The 15953-nt window shown below is 29.4% G+C and overlaps 1 long non-coding RNA gene across 1 annotated transcript; it reads left to right on the forward strand.

Annotated features, from left to right (window-relative positions):
- Positions 1–9215: 9215 nt before the first annotated feature.
- On the forward strand, positions 9216–10243 carry LOC120212357. The gene is made up of 3 exons (XR_005524695.1): positions 9216–9302; positions 9394–9469; positions 9863–10243. It is a non-coding gene; the product is annotated as an uncharacterized LOC120212357 (long non-coding RNA).
- Positions 10244–15953: the final 5710 nt, after the last annotated feature.

The raw sequence follows: 15953 nt of genomic DNA on the forward strand, positions 1-15953 counted from the left end.
GATCGAATCGATCTCGAGTAGCTCGCAATCTGTCTCGTCTCATTTATAACCCAAAATATGACTATTATTGGGTTCGATTCTATTGGAAAAGTTCAAAGCAGAGTCAAGTTCATCAGCTTAAAATTATTATGCTCAACTCAGATTAAATTGAGCTTGAAAAATCTTGGACTCAACATTTTCAGATTTAGCTCAGTTGGAGTTTGAACTCAAATTCGAGTATTAAGTAAATTGTTCCGGCTCGCTAATAACTCGAGTCGAGTCTATTCCAATTGAGTGTTGATTGAGTATAACATGAGTACCTTATGATCTGTTTTGACTCATTTACCGTCGAGGCAACCATTTGTGGTGTTCTTATGGTTCTTTTCCCGTGGAACAGGGTTAGTGGGAAAGATGACTAGATTTCAGGATCGTGCGCGGATCTTCTTTGCTGTTCTTTTCTGGATGTCTCTGTTCTTCCGGTACTCTGCATGGGACGGGAGGAATTCTGGTAAACCTAATGAAGGATCTCGATTTTGGAAGATGAGCTAGTAATAAATTTGATTCTGTATATAAATTTGAGAGATAGATTAGTACTAGATATACATGTAGAATAATCAAATCTCTAGATAAAGAACGTGTACTTGTTATTGCCTTTATTTTTTGTTCTTGCAGGGAAACATTTTATTGTAATATCTAAGCGAATCAATGAATCAATTTCAAGGTTATTTCTTTTCCCTTGAAGAGGAAGATGAAAGTGAGATTTCAGACCAGTGTAATTGTAATAGTCAATGGAGAAAGTAAATTATAATGTCTGCCAGAATTGCTGAAAATGGTGACATCATATAAAGAGGTGAATGCAAAATTTTGTGTTATAGATTGCGAATTTATAAATTTTTTAAGGAACGAAAATAGAATATCGATAAAAAATATATTAAAAAATTTAAAATATGTGATAATTTGATTTTTTTAGAAGAACGATTGTTCTTAATCACCCCAATCCATCTTTGATTAGACAGATATATGTGATGCTAGAATTCTGTATCTTTGTTACGGATTTGTGTCACATGATTTTGTATAAGAGGAAGAAATTATAAAATTTTATGATAATGAATAAAGATTAGCAATAGAAAATATTTAAAATTTTTTAGAGCGATGGCTGTCCCGTTAGCCTCCTTCAGTTCATTCCACCTGTGACCCTCATCTTGGATACTTTTTCACCTGCAATCTCCTTTATCATGCCTGTATACTTGGTACTTTTTAACCAGAGGATGTTCAGCTCAACGTGGGAGCTATCAACGGCAGAGACTTCTGGCCACAGTGAAAATAAGGGTAAATCAATCTGTACTTGAAACATAATGTAAACAAACTTAGAAGTGTAGAATTGTGCAGTTCTGGTTACAGTTCATCAATCTACCCTTATGTCACAGTGCACGATCTTGAATTCGCATTCTTCATGGAGATAAGCCAATCCCTTTGCTGTACACAGTTCATCAAGTTCCATTCGCTGGATATTAAAGCTGCACTATAGAAGTTGCCAGTAATTCTTATCGGTTACTTAAATTCAAGATAATCGCTCTTATTCCGTTTCGAATAACTTTTTAGTCTCATTCCTTCGGGGCAATTATGTTATGAGGTGGATAAAATAAGATTAATAAATTACGTGCCCGGTTAAAAATGTAACAAGTTAGAAACGAAATACAAAATGTTATAGATCAAAATCGAAAAGTTATCAATTGTAGTAACATAAAATGTTGCACCTAAAATGTTATAAACGGTTAAAAAAATAAATTATAAACGGTTTATGAATATTATTAACATTTTAGGTTGCATCTAAAATGTTCTCAGAGTTTAAACTGATAAGAACGTAGACATTCACACGATAACAAAATAAGTTAAAAGCTAAAAATATCATGAATATATATAAGAAATCCAGTTGCGCCCAAGAGTGTTATGATTCACTAAGAAAGTAAGTTGTAACCTCAAATGTTAATTTTCTTTGTAATGCGCTTAAAATGTTATCAGATTTTAAGCTGATGAGGTCTTAGACATTCTCACGGTAACAAAATAAGTTAAAAGTTAAAATGTTATAAATATTTATAAAAAAATTAGGTTGCGCCCAAGAATATTATCTGTCGCTAAAAAAGAGGTTGAAGTATGAACTTTTAATATTTTATGTAATAATTTTGATTGACCCTAAAATGTTACTTTAACTTTAAACAAAATTTAAAAGATGAGTCTACAATGCACGTCACATACCACAACGTATTACTAAAGCGACGAGCCGAAACACACCACTAAAATGTTTTTATTAAGTAAATATTAAAAAGGTTAATTATACATTTAGTATTTACACTATCATTTTTATTTCATTTAAGTACCTATTTTTTTTCAAAACCATTAACTACAATGTTGTGGCAATGACATGTCAATTTTTTTTGTTTTTTAATTTCCACATCATTTTTTTATTTCTCTATTAATATTTTTAATCAATTTTATTATACCAATTAAATGGTAACATGTGTCACCAACTATGAGGATAAAATAAAAGCATGTATTCTTACTCTTACCATGTATTCTTACTCTTAGCATGAATTAAACCTAAGCTTCTTACATAAAATGCAAGGCACTCAACCATTAGATTAAACTAGTCATTTATGTTAAATTTATCATATTTTATATTTAGTTTATATAATAATATCACCACAAAATCAATATTTTTCGATGATTATAAAATTTAAATATGTGACACTTTAAATTAATGATTGAAAGTTTAGTCATTCAACTATAAAGCAAATCTATTTTCTTTGTATCAAACTTAATACTTACTTGTATCATTATTAAATTAAAGAATAGTTTTCACTTTATTTGGAAATAAAAATAATTAAATAGTATTTATAAATTTTAAATTAAATTATTCTAAAAATTTTATTTATAATATTATGAAAAAATTAAAATAATTGTTTACTTTTTAAAATTATATTATTTATTTATTTGAAACAATATTATTTATTTATTTGAAATAATATCACTTTAAAATTATCTATTTAATTTCAAATAATATTATATGGAACTAACATGATAATTGGATACTAAACATATAATTTAACCTGAATTTAAATTATTTAAAATTAAATAGATAATTTAAAAATAATAGTATTTTAAGGTGATTAATTTAAAGTGTCTCATATTTAAATCTTATAATCATAAAAATATTGATTTTGTGGTGATATCGTTATATAAGTTACATACAAAATGTGGTGAAATTTAGTCAAATGACTAGTTTAACTCAATGGTTGAGTGATTTGTTTCTCATGTAAGATACTCAAGATATTTATATTAGGAGCAACAATGATTTCTATCTTTTTATCACATGTGTCACCACCTAATTGGTTGAATAAAATTAATTAAAAATAATGAAAAATGAAAAAAGGTGATGTGGTGATTAAAAAAATTGACATGTTATGCAACATAAACATTACTGTCAATGTTTTTAAAAAAATTAAAGTTAAACACTAAAATAAAACAAAAGTGCTAATTTAGGTACAAAATGTGTAATTTATCCTTTTAATATTTACTTAATAAGGATAATTTATCTAATGGTATGTTTCGGTACGCTGCTTTAGTGATATATTACGGTATGCGATGTGCACTGTAGAATTTTCGATGTTAAAAGCTAAAAATCTTGATTTTGTGGTGATATCGTTATATAAGTTAAATACGAAATGTGGTGAAATTTATTCAAATGACTAGTTTAATTCAATTGTTGAGTGTTTTGTTTCTCATGTAAGATACTCGAGATTGATTCATATTAGGAGCAAGAATGATTAAAATGTGATAATTTAGGTATAAAATGTGTAACTTATCCTTTTAATATTTACTTAATAAGGATAATTTAGCTAATGGTACGTTACGGTACACTGTTTCAGTGATATATTACGGTATGCGACGTACACTGTAGAATTTTCCATGTTAAAAGCTAAAAATTTTATCAATATTTATAATAAATTCGGTTGCGCCAAAAAATGTTATCAGTGAAGAAGTATCAATATTTATTCAGAGTGAATAGAGATAGAAAAATTAAGAAAACAATTCAAAATTTTAAATATTGATACTTAATATATGATGATCGATATTTTTAAATATTGGAAAAATTGAATATAAGATCGAAATTTAAAATATTGATACTTATGTGGTAATGATTGATACTTTTAAATATTGAAAAAGTTTATAAAAAGATCGAAATTTGAAATACTGATACTTATGCGATGATGATTGATACTTTTCTATTTTGAAAAAAATTGATGATTGATACTTTTCTATTTTGAAAAAAATTGATGAAGATGATCGATAGTTAAAATATCGATACATATATAATGATGTTCGAAAATTTTCATTTATATCGATACTTATGCTCAAATATTTGTGAAAAAGTTTGATACTTTACAGCATTCTCATTTTCAATGTTTTTTTTAAATTCGAAAGTATTGATATTTGTGGAAAAGTATCGATACTTTGAAATCTTCTCATTTTCTATATATATATATATATATATATATATATATATATATTAAATTTGAAAGTATCGATACTTTGCAACCTTCTCATTTTCTATATTTTTTAAATTAGAAGGCTACAAAGTATCAATACTTTCGAATTTTAAAAAATAGAAAATAAGAATGTAGCAAAGTATCAAACTTTTCCGCAAATATCAAAGCACAAGTATCGATATAAATGAAAAAATATCGAACATCATAATATATATATATATATATATATGAATATTTTAACTATCGATCATCTTCATCAACTTTTTCCATACATAAAAGTATCGATCATCATCACATAAGACATAAGTAACGATATTTTAGATTTCAATCTTTTTATCAAATTTTTCAATATTTAAAAGTATCGATAATTACCACATAAATATCGATATTTTAACTTTCGATTTTATCTTTAACTTTTTTAATATTTAAATGTATCAATCATCATATATTAAGGTATCAATATTTAAAATTTAAAACTGCTTTCTTAATTTTTTTTTATCTTGATTCACTCTTAATAAATATTAATACTTTTTCACCGATAACATTCTTAGGCGCAATCGAATTTATTAGAGATATTCATAATATTTTTAGCTTTTAACATATTTTATTCAAAGTTGAAGTAACATTTTAGGTGCAACCAAATTTATTACACAAAATATTAACATTTCAATTTTCAACTTACTTTTTTAGCGGCTGATAATATTCTTGGGTGCAACCTGATTTTTTTATATATGCTTATAACATTTTAATTTATTTTGTTATTGTGAGAATGACATCGTCGACTGAAACTCTGGTAATATTTTAGGCACAACTAATTTTATTAAAAAGAAAATGAACATTCCAGATCTCAACCTACTTTCTTGGTGAACCTTAATATTCTTGGGCGCAACTGAATTTCTTATAGATACTCATAACATTTTCAGCTTTTAACTTATTTTGTTATCGTGAGAATGTCTAATGCTGATAATATTTTAGGTGCAACCGATTTTATTATAAAGAAAATTAACATTTCATATCACAACTTACTTTCTTAGCAAGCGATAATATTCTTGGGCATTACCAGATTTCTTATAGATATTCATTACATTTCCAGCTTTAAATAATTTTGTTATTGATACTTACCAATAAGATAAGTTTCTCGGTTATACCATTTTATATTATTTTAAAATAGTTAAAACCTAATATATTACATATAAGTCAACCTTTCCAGTTGCGCTAAATTAATTTTATTAAGACTCTTTTAAAATTTTCAGTTGTGTCGTTTTTAGCCTTATATTAGTTTGTCTTTCCTTAGACAATCCTCATTCATTCCATAACTTATGTCTGGTTTATTGATGTTGTCAAAAGTCAATATAACTTCTAATAAAATTTATATAAAAATATTTTAAAATAATATAAAAATATTAAAGTAAATATCATGACATATATATCCTTCTAAAATTTCACCTTTAAAAAAATTCTAAGAAAATTTATAAGTATCATTACATATATATATGTTTAAAATATTTTAAAATAATATAAAAATATTCATAAAGTAATCTAAATATTTATAATATTTAGTATTATATCTAGAATTATATATGGAAGAATTTATATATTTGTAAGATTAATGACTAAGATATTGATGTGTGTCAACAATCTAATGACTACTGAAATCTATAAATAGAAGTGAAATTTATCATTCTTGTAAAGTGAAAAATAAAGGAAAAAAGTGCAATGAGTGGAAGTTAGAAGAAAAAAAAAGGTTAAAAGTATAGAAGAGAAAATAGTTAGGTAATTGTGTAATGCTGTAATTATATTTTATATTCATAAAAGTGTCATATTCTTTTATAATTGTAAATTTTTTGATCAAATCTTAGTTTGTTTCAAGTTTTGATTGCACTTGTTTCAATTTTAATATATGAACAACTTTGTTGTCTAATATGATTCATTCTATCGCCTAAATGATTTGTAATTGACTTTGTTGCCTAATAATATATGGTTCGCCTTACAACAAAAGTATTATTCACTACAACGAGATGAGTTTATAACGATATTTTTAACGTCTACAACATAAACACCACTAAGATTGTTCATATTGCGGCTTTTGTATAAACCATGTCACTTCATTGTGAAACTCTATTATTGTTTTCAAGATGCTAAGTATCTATTATGGTGTATTTTCCTGGCGGTGACATGATGACTTTGCTAACTATAACAATGGCTAGAATTTGCATTGCTCAAAGTATTCTTGCCATTGTTTATTCTAGTTAATGATGTTGAAGTACATTACATTTCACTTGAATGTTTGTAAACTTTGATTTATTTATGTTAAGTATTTTTACTTAATTCTAGTCGCGATTAAATTTCAAGGATGTTGTTATTGGATATGCTACATGATATAATTATATTTTGGTAACAAATAGTAGAAAATGCAAATCATGTTTCATTGGCGGTGCTTTAAGATGAAAAACACCACTAATGGGCTACACAATTGTGGCGTTTGCAGTTAAAAACGCCACTAAATTACCTACCTTTTGCGACGTTTTACTATAAAAAATGTCGCTATTTGTCATGACAATTAGTGGTGTTTGTTCCCAAAATGCCACTAAAAGACCTATCCTTTAGTTGTGTTTGTTCCCAAAATACCGCTAAATGACCTTACTTTTGCTTTGTTTGTTCCCAAAACGCCGCTAAATATCTTAACCTTTTATGGCATATTGTTTTCATAAACGCCACTAACAGTTGTGGTGGTTGTTCTATCGACGCTTTTTTTCATCGGAAGCCTTTTTAGCGGCATTTTAAAATGTAGATATAAGGCTAAAACCGCCGCTATAGATCAATTCTGCTGTAGTGATTGTACATTAAGAATTTAAGGTATATTATGGTACATTAAGAATTTAAGTATAAAATAAAGCATCTGTGATTGTTAGGGAGATTGAATGTCAGTTATACGTGAAAGAAGGTATATTATGGTACATTAAGAATTTAAGTATAAAATAAAGCATCCGTTATTGTAAGGAGATTGAGTGATGTGAAATGGTTGAATTTAAAAAAAATGTTATTTATAGTGTTTGTAATTTGATTGTTGGGGTTTACCCTTTGTTATAAATATGTAATTCTAGAAATGTGTAAAAAGACATTGTCTTTTCATATCATTTATATTTCAATCGGTTTTATTTCTTTAAACCCTAAACTCATAGTATTTTTTATTGCCTCCTTTCCTTCCACGCTTATCAACTCCGATCACCAAACGTTCGTCACTTTCGGCCTTCATGGTTGCTTGCTCACATGGTATTATTTGTTAACGAAATTTCTTCTGCCGCTGTCTTTCTTTACCGTGTTCCTTTGTTGTTGTCGTTGCCGTTATTGGTGCCAGCAATTGCTTCATCTACTGCTACTGCATGAGACCTTGTTTAGTCTGCCGCTCCATTTTTTGATCTACCTCGTTTAGATCTAGTTCATCGCTGCTGATTTTTGTTGCCTTTCTTCTTCCCTTAAAGGCTGAAAACTTTTTGGTGTTCCAGCTTGTCTCCGACAGCCTTGGAGATGCTTCCACTCCATCATATCTTACAAGTCGTCACTACTGTTGATTTTCTGTTCCAAAGTCAATCGCCCCAATCGATGCTTGGAAGTAAGGATGGACGCAAGATTTTATGTTGGGGGCGAATTTGAACTTATAAAATTTAAGGGAACAAACTTGAACTTATAAAATTTTAGAGGGAAAACAAATTTTCAATAGAAAATACATATAAAAAATCTAAAATATATGATAATTTTAGATTACCTTAGTCTATCCCTGCTTGGACGTCATCACTGCTGCTAAGGAATGATTTGTTCAATTTACTGATTTGGTACATCTCTCAATTTGTCCCCACTCTCATGGATCATTTTTTTCTAGGTTTTCAATTTCATGTCTTCGTTTCCAATATTGACCAGGCCATTTTAGTAGCATAAGTCTATTGAGGAGATGTTTAAAGTTTGTGCTGGTTGGATTGTTCATTCTTTCACTATAGTACTATAGGTGAGTGTTGATTACAGTGCATTAATGGCATTTTGTGTTGAGTTTCGTTGATAAGGCCTGTGTTCCAATATTGACCATTTTAGTAGCAGAAGTCTATTGAAGAAATGTTTACAAAGTATTTGTTGGATTTGAATCTCGACCTCTCGTTTAATATGGATCTGCTGGTTCAATATACTTTAGTGACGTGCTGCTTCTTATATTGTTGTTAGCCAGTTACAAGTAGTTGATTGTTTGATCTAAGTTGGTTATTGAGTGCATGATACAACTGAATTAGGTTGGTGCATTTATTGTTTTGTTCTTGTTGGTTGTGTTGAACAGAGTGTTCAGTGAACTGTTCGTGAATAGTTCGTATAACATTTGTTTATGTTCGTTTAATAAATGAATGAAGAAGAATAGATGTGCGTTCGGTTTGTTTATGTTCACGAACAAGCCCATTTTTGAGCTCGTTTATAAGCTAGTTTATATGTTCATGAACAAACTCGTTTATAAGTTTGTTTAATTTTTTTATATTTTAAATATTAGTGAAGGTATATACTAAATTGAATACAGGGTAAAATATGTAGTTTAAGTAATAAATTCTAAGAAATTTAAGCACCAATTATATGATTTTATCATTTTCTCTTAATTGTAACACAAAAACCATTTTCCAGCCGGTTATCTCTTTTATGCTTTCTTTTCCTTTCTCCCCCCCCCCCTCAAACCCTAAACTCTCATTTGTTCTATCAAATCTTAAGCTTTCGTTCATTTTCTTGTTCGAATGTGGTAATAATCAGGTAAGAATTTTTTTTGATTTGGTTTATAAGATTTTCCTCTATTTTACTGATACTTCTCTTTTTCTTTTGGTAAAATCTCGTTGAATTTCAGATAACTTCATCGGTGGATGCTCTCTATGACTTCTGCAACTTTCTCTCCTTCAATTTCTTCTTATAAAATTGAAAAGGTATTTCTAATCCCTCTATTTCTGGATATTCTCTCCTGCTCTCTATGGCTTTTGCAACTTTCTCTCCTTCACGTTATCTTTATCTGTGTAAACGGATTGTACTTGCGAGTTATTTGAGTTCGCCTGAAACTCTTAATTAATTACTCTTTGAAAGTTACGGTTCTAGTTTTGGCATGAGTTCGAACAAGTGTTAGAATCGATTATTGAGTGTTTTTTTAATGTAAATGAAACTTAATTAAGTTTTAATAGTTTTATTATATTTCAAATCAAACTTAAAATCTAAAAGTGATACTGTGCTAGTGAATAACCTATGAAAAATTGGAAAAGTTAATTGATAATCAGGGATTTATTCTTTTTTATTTAGATGAAAAATTATTATTCGGTTAAAATTAGGGTTTAAAATAGCGGGACGAAAATGCAATAGCGTCCGCTATTTCGCGGTAGCGCCGCCGTCCGAAACCGAAATCCGGGAAAATCACGATAGGCAGCGGATTCACGCCAAAATCGGTCGATTGCGTTCGTAATCTAACGGGTAACGGTGAATAGCGCCGATAACATGACGTTATTACCGTTATCTACCGTTAATAACAGTGGCCGACGATCGAGAGGCTTGGAGCCTCCATGGTGAGCGGCGTTCGTGAGATGGAGAGGGAGCTGCGTTCGTGAGATGGAGAGGGAGAGAAATAGAAGAGATGAAGTGCAGACAGGGCCACATGGGTATTGTTTTAGGTTATATTAATTTATTTTTGGATTAATTTATTTTAAATCCCTCATCTTTAGCCACATATTTGTATTTTTGTCATTGAATTTGGACTATTATGAATTTTATTCTGAATCATAAGGTCTGATCATGATAATTTATCTTATATTTTGTTGAAGTGTTTATTAAGAAGTTTTAGGATTAATCCTTCTTAGGTCCCTAATATTTATGCACCTTTTTATGAAATAGTCACCCCTTCCTCATGTTTTTAATTATTTTGAATATAATACTCTAGTTTCATTAGTTTTATTTTAATCACTCATTTATATTTTTTTATTTCAAAAATTAGCTGTGATATTTTTATTTTCTTTTATTTTGGTCACTATTTTATTTATAATCTACTTACTGTTATTATTTTATTTTGATCTCTATATTTTATTTTATTATATTTTAGTCATTTTAATTCTATATTTTAATATTCTGAACTATTTTATTTTAGGCCTTATATTCTGATATTTTAAAATAAATAAATATCCTACTTAAAAAAGCCTAAAAAATCAAATAATTTACATTGTTTACGTTTTTGTTTTGTTTTCTTTGTTAAACTATATTATATATATATGTCAATTTCGCTTAGAAAATATTTTAAAAATTATTAAAATGATTCATTATAATTATAATTATAATTATTTTTATTATGTTTTAATATAAGTTGTGCAAAATTTAAAAAAATTCACGACCGCGACACCCGCAGTGAACGCGATGGCATCCGTTATGTCCGCAACCGCGATAAACGTAACGCGACCGAAAACGTGACCGAAAACGCTATTTAAAACCGTGGTTAAAATTTATTTTAGATGATCTTTCTTTAATAGGAGTAAAAGAGTAAGTGAGTTCGAAAGGACAAAGAGGAGTGCCCTTTTTATCTTATGAGAGCTATGTTATATATTTCATATATCTAAAAGCCACATAACTAAGTACATGGGGAGGAGACGTTGTGCTTAATGTATAAAGTATGAACGTATGGATAGCTTGATAATCCGTTGATTCTTTCGGTTGAGCTTATGAGATTATCAAACCTAAAATCTGGATTCAAACTTAAAATCTAGTTTCCAACCTAAAATTTGGTTTCCCCATCACATGTTTATTGGATTATCATCTCAAACCAACTATTTATAATTTGTAATATGATTTTTTTTGCATCAGGAGGTGCTCAGGATTCTTGATATTCATACTTGCAACTTTTGATATATTTTATTGTTCAACTTCATCAATCATCACAAATAATTGACTTTTATTTTTTGAAGTTATATAAAGAGTTCTCTTTTCCTTTTCCCCATATATTAGTAATATGTATCCTCTTATACGATCCAACTCTTTCTAACAGTCTCTCCAAAAAAATGGGATTCGGGGAGGCCGAAAAGAGTTCGAGAAAGACATTTTCATATCTTTATTTGTGGTATACTATTCTCTTTTGCCTTGTTAAAGCAATATACATTATTGCTTTTATAGAGCATGTTTATTATATGAGGTGTTATCCGTTAATACTATTTAATTTTTATTTATTTTTTAGGTATGTCTTATACTTCAAAACAAGGTCATTATTTGTGTACTGGTTCTTCATCACCGATGGATGTCACTGAAGGAAGTGAAATTTCCAATGCTCGAGGTACTACTCATGAAAAACCAACACTTGAGGAGCTTCAGTCTTTGGATGATATTGATGCTGTGGCACATATACGAGGAGAAATAGAAAAAAAGACATCAACTATTTGACAAGAATGGACTATAGTTATGCTTCCTAATGGGACCGAAAAAGTACAGTGTAATCATTGTAAGATTAAACTTACAAAGAACAAGGATGGTACAACTACACAATTTAAAAGACATTTGGATGGTTGTGTAAAACGTCAAATAACTTTAAAGGGACAAGATATATTCGAACTGTTTACGCAATTGATAATGTGAAGTCTGAACTAGATATATACGTGGAAAAAGGAGTGTTCATTTGTAAGAAAAACTGTGGTGATTTTGATTCCTTAAGTGATGGAAGGTTAATAATCTCTAGTTTCAAATTTTATCAAAAATAACTTGTGAAATCTTGTCTATTCCTATTACTACAGTTGCCTCGGAATCTACTTTTAGTGTTGGTGGTAAAGTGATTGATGCATATTGTTCATCTTTAAGAATTGATACGGTGCAAATGTTATTTTGTGGTTTCGATTGGTATCTAAACTTTCATGGGTTGAAAAAGAAATCTAAAGTAAGTAATTTTTAATTAATATTTTTTAATTTGATCGTTTAATTTTAATTTTTTATGTAGAACAAAGAAGAAATTAAATAGATTTCTTTACTTTGAAGTATAATTCTGATTAATTTCAAAGGTATTTAATTTTCTTGCACCAATTTGATTTTTTTGTCAATACAATTTAATATTAGATATCTTTCAAGTTGTTGTTATATTTTTATCTTTTAATTATTTATGTTTGGTTCTATCCCTTAGATTTTGCAGGTGATTTGACGTTTTAAGAGGGTATTTTGATTGTGCCTGCCACTTTCTTTTGTTGTTTTGATTGTGTCGTTCACTATGTGACGATCATATTTTGTTGAGTTGTTGTCACTTGTTGTTCGTGTGTTTGCTCCTAGTTGAAGTGATGTATCTTGGGTTTTCTGATGCTATATGATTTTGTCGTTCTGTTGATTGTGCTGGGATTGACCCATTAGTTACAGTAATCTATTATGTCTGATTTGGTTGTTCCATTTTATTTTCAAGTATGTTTTAAAATGTGATATGTTGGTTGATGTTTTAATATGAAAATGTTTATGGATGTTTTTAAATTTTGCTAGATGTTTTAAGATTGTATTTTGTTATTGTGGATGTTATATATGTTTTATTAGGCGATTCTATTTAATTTGTTCTTTTCTATTTGTTTGATAACATTTTTTAATATGTTTGCGAATGTTAAACGAACATGTTCATGAACGCTAAACGTACATTAAATGAACGCATTCACGAACATTAAACGAACACGTTCACGAACGTTAAATGACCGAACACGAACCGAACACGAACACTTTTAAAAATAAACAACGAACACGAACATAGTCTTATTCGTTCAAGTTTGAATCATTTACACCCCTAGTTGTGCATCTTATTTTCGATTCTTAGTTCACACATCATTTTAAGGTGTTCATTGGATATTCTTTTTCAGCTGTTACTTCTTCTCGAAGGTACACATGGAACTTGAAGCTTAATAGCCAAGTTTTTCGTGGAAGAAAACATCTGCGCAGGGTTTAAGTGTTTAACCGTCTTGCTTTCCTTAATTAGACAAAACACTTATTTTCTTGTTCAAGAGAGGCTTCAAATTGCATCCGAAGCTCGTAGCTTGACCACATTGCTTCCAACAAAACGAAAGTTCGAATAAGTGACAAAAAATAGTGAAGAAAATAAATCTGAATGAATGTTGAAGAATGGTAAGCGATGAAAAAAATGTTTGGTTCGATCGAAATTTTGTCTAACCAACTTGTTGTCAACTAAAGATGTTTTCACACAGATGTTATCATTCAGCAGTTTAGTATGTTTGCATTTAGTGCTTCAACTTCAAGCAACTTGAAAATCCAACTACCCATATTTTTTGAAGTAAAAATTTAAAAAGTTAGAAAGTGGGGGTGAATGTTAGACGACAAATAGTGTTGTCATTTCTATTATTAGTTGGTTTTCAGTTAGATTTGTTATTTCATTGTTAGGTCGTTTACCCTTTGAGTTATAAATATGTAAGTGTAAAAATAGTTAAAAAATACATTATTTTTGGGGGTTTTTTTTAATAAAATATCATTTATATTTTAATTAGTTTTATTTTTTTGAAACCTAAACTCATAATATTTCTTTGAATATACTTATGTTAATTTTAATATATGATCAACTTTGTTGTATCAATAATATGTGATCGATTCTATCGTCTGAATGATATATAGATTAGCTTTGTCATCTGAATGATTTATAATTCACTCTATCACTTACATATATATATATTAAGAATTTATAAAATAAAGTCTAATTAACGTCAAAGAGGGTATAGTACGAATAATAGATTCTAGATCATCTATAATGAGTGCGTTAAGCTCTTCAAATTTCCATCGAGCGTCTAGCTAAAACTTTGTCAAAGCGTTTTTCTATCGCTCCCATTAAGCATAAGTTATCTGAATCCAACAATTTGTCATTTCTCCAATAGTGTTTGTGGCCCAAACGACCCATCTTCTCTTTTCAAGTATACATATATGTTGTCAAAGACAAACTTGCCTAATTTGCCAACCAACAAACCTATTATATTAGTAGCATAAACCTCTCATGGAGCATCAAGTTACCCGAATCCAACAATTCATCATTTTTCTAATAGTGTTTGTTGCCCAAACAACCCATGATCTTTGATTTTTTTTTTGCCCAAGGGCACCTCAAAAATTAATTTGGGATATACGACATTTTTTACAGTCCAGGGCGAACTTGTCATGTCGAGGTGACGAGTTTCATGGGATATAATTTTTATATTTCACGCTCAATATTTTAATATTTCTTGCCAAACTCGTCACCTCTAGGTGACGAGTTCTATTAAACAATTTTTTTTCCAGATTATTATGTGAATTTAAGGTTGGAAAGAAAAAAATACACATAAAACTCGTCACGTTTAGGTGACAAGTTCTATTAGATTTTTTTTAAAAGAAGTACAAACTTAATACATTATATTAGACTTTCAGAAATACACATTAGGGAGAAAAGAACTACAAACTTAATACATTAACATAAGGAGTAAATACGACTAACCTTACGAACACCATAAACATTAAATAAAACCATTGACAAAGAAGTATTGGTTAAGAAGTTTTAATCTTCGTAATCAGTATACTCGTTAGAGGTAAGATTAAGTTATTCAATTCTCCCTTCTGGACCAATGTTGTCACTCAAGATGGGCTTTGTATGATCTCATACCGTTCACATGGGTTGTTAGCCACAATTGACAAATCAAGAAGTATGTGGTCGCCTCCGCATGCATTTCCTACGTATTGCATATGTCATGTTGCTTTAAATGCTATGACGAGGTTCAAGAATAAGAAAATAAAGAAAGAGATTATCAACATGGGTAACTTATTCAGTTTTATCCTTCGTTTTTTGGTCTTGGTCTTCGTTTAAAATTACTATACTTACAAGTAACTATTTTTTTCAGGCTACGCATTACTACAACCGAGATTCCGTCCAAGACTAGAAAATTTGAGAAAGTATGGAGAAGGCGTGTATAATTTTACAGGTGAAATATCCCGGGAAAGATGAGCACATGTATATGACGATCAAGGTCGATGTTACGGTCATATAACAACCAATCTTGTCGAGTGTATCAATTCAGTGCTAAAAGGGACTAGACATCTTTCGGTTGCAAGTATTGTTCGGGAGATATACTTCAGATTGGGTAAAGTTTGGGCAGAAAAAAGTGCCCAGGTAGAGACAATGCTCAACAAAGGTAGAAATTTGTCTCCAGATCCGGAGAAAGTAATGATAAAAAATCAAACTCATGCAACATCAAAGCACGTTCGTAATTTTACCATACTGGAATCTGATTATATAGTCCAAGCACTTGTTCGACCACGTGAGGGTGAGACTTCTACCACTTATACTGGTAATCTGAATAGAAGATTATGTGATTATGGTTGATTTCAAGCCTTCAGATACCCATGCACTCAAGCGATTATTGTATGTATGCATGTGAATGTAAAGCCATACATTTACGTTGATGA

The sequence above is a fragment of the Hibiscus syriacus genome, unplaced genomic scaffold, assembly GCF_006381635.1.
Source record: "Hibiscus syriacus cultivar Baekdansim isolate YM2019G1 unplaced genomic scaffold, ASM638163v2 tig00110013_pilon, whole genome shotgun sequence".
NCBI classification, from domain to species: Eukaryota; Viridiplantae; Streptophyta; class Magnoliopsida; order Malvales; family Malvaceae; genus Hibiscus; species Hibiscus syriacus.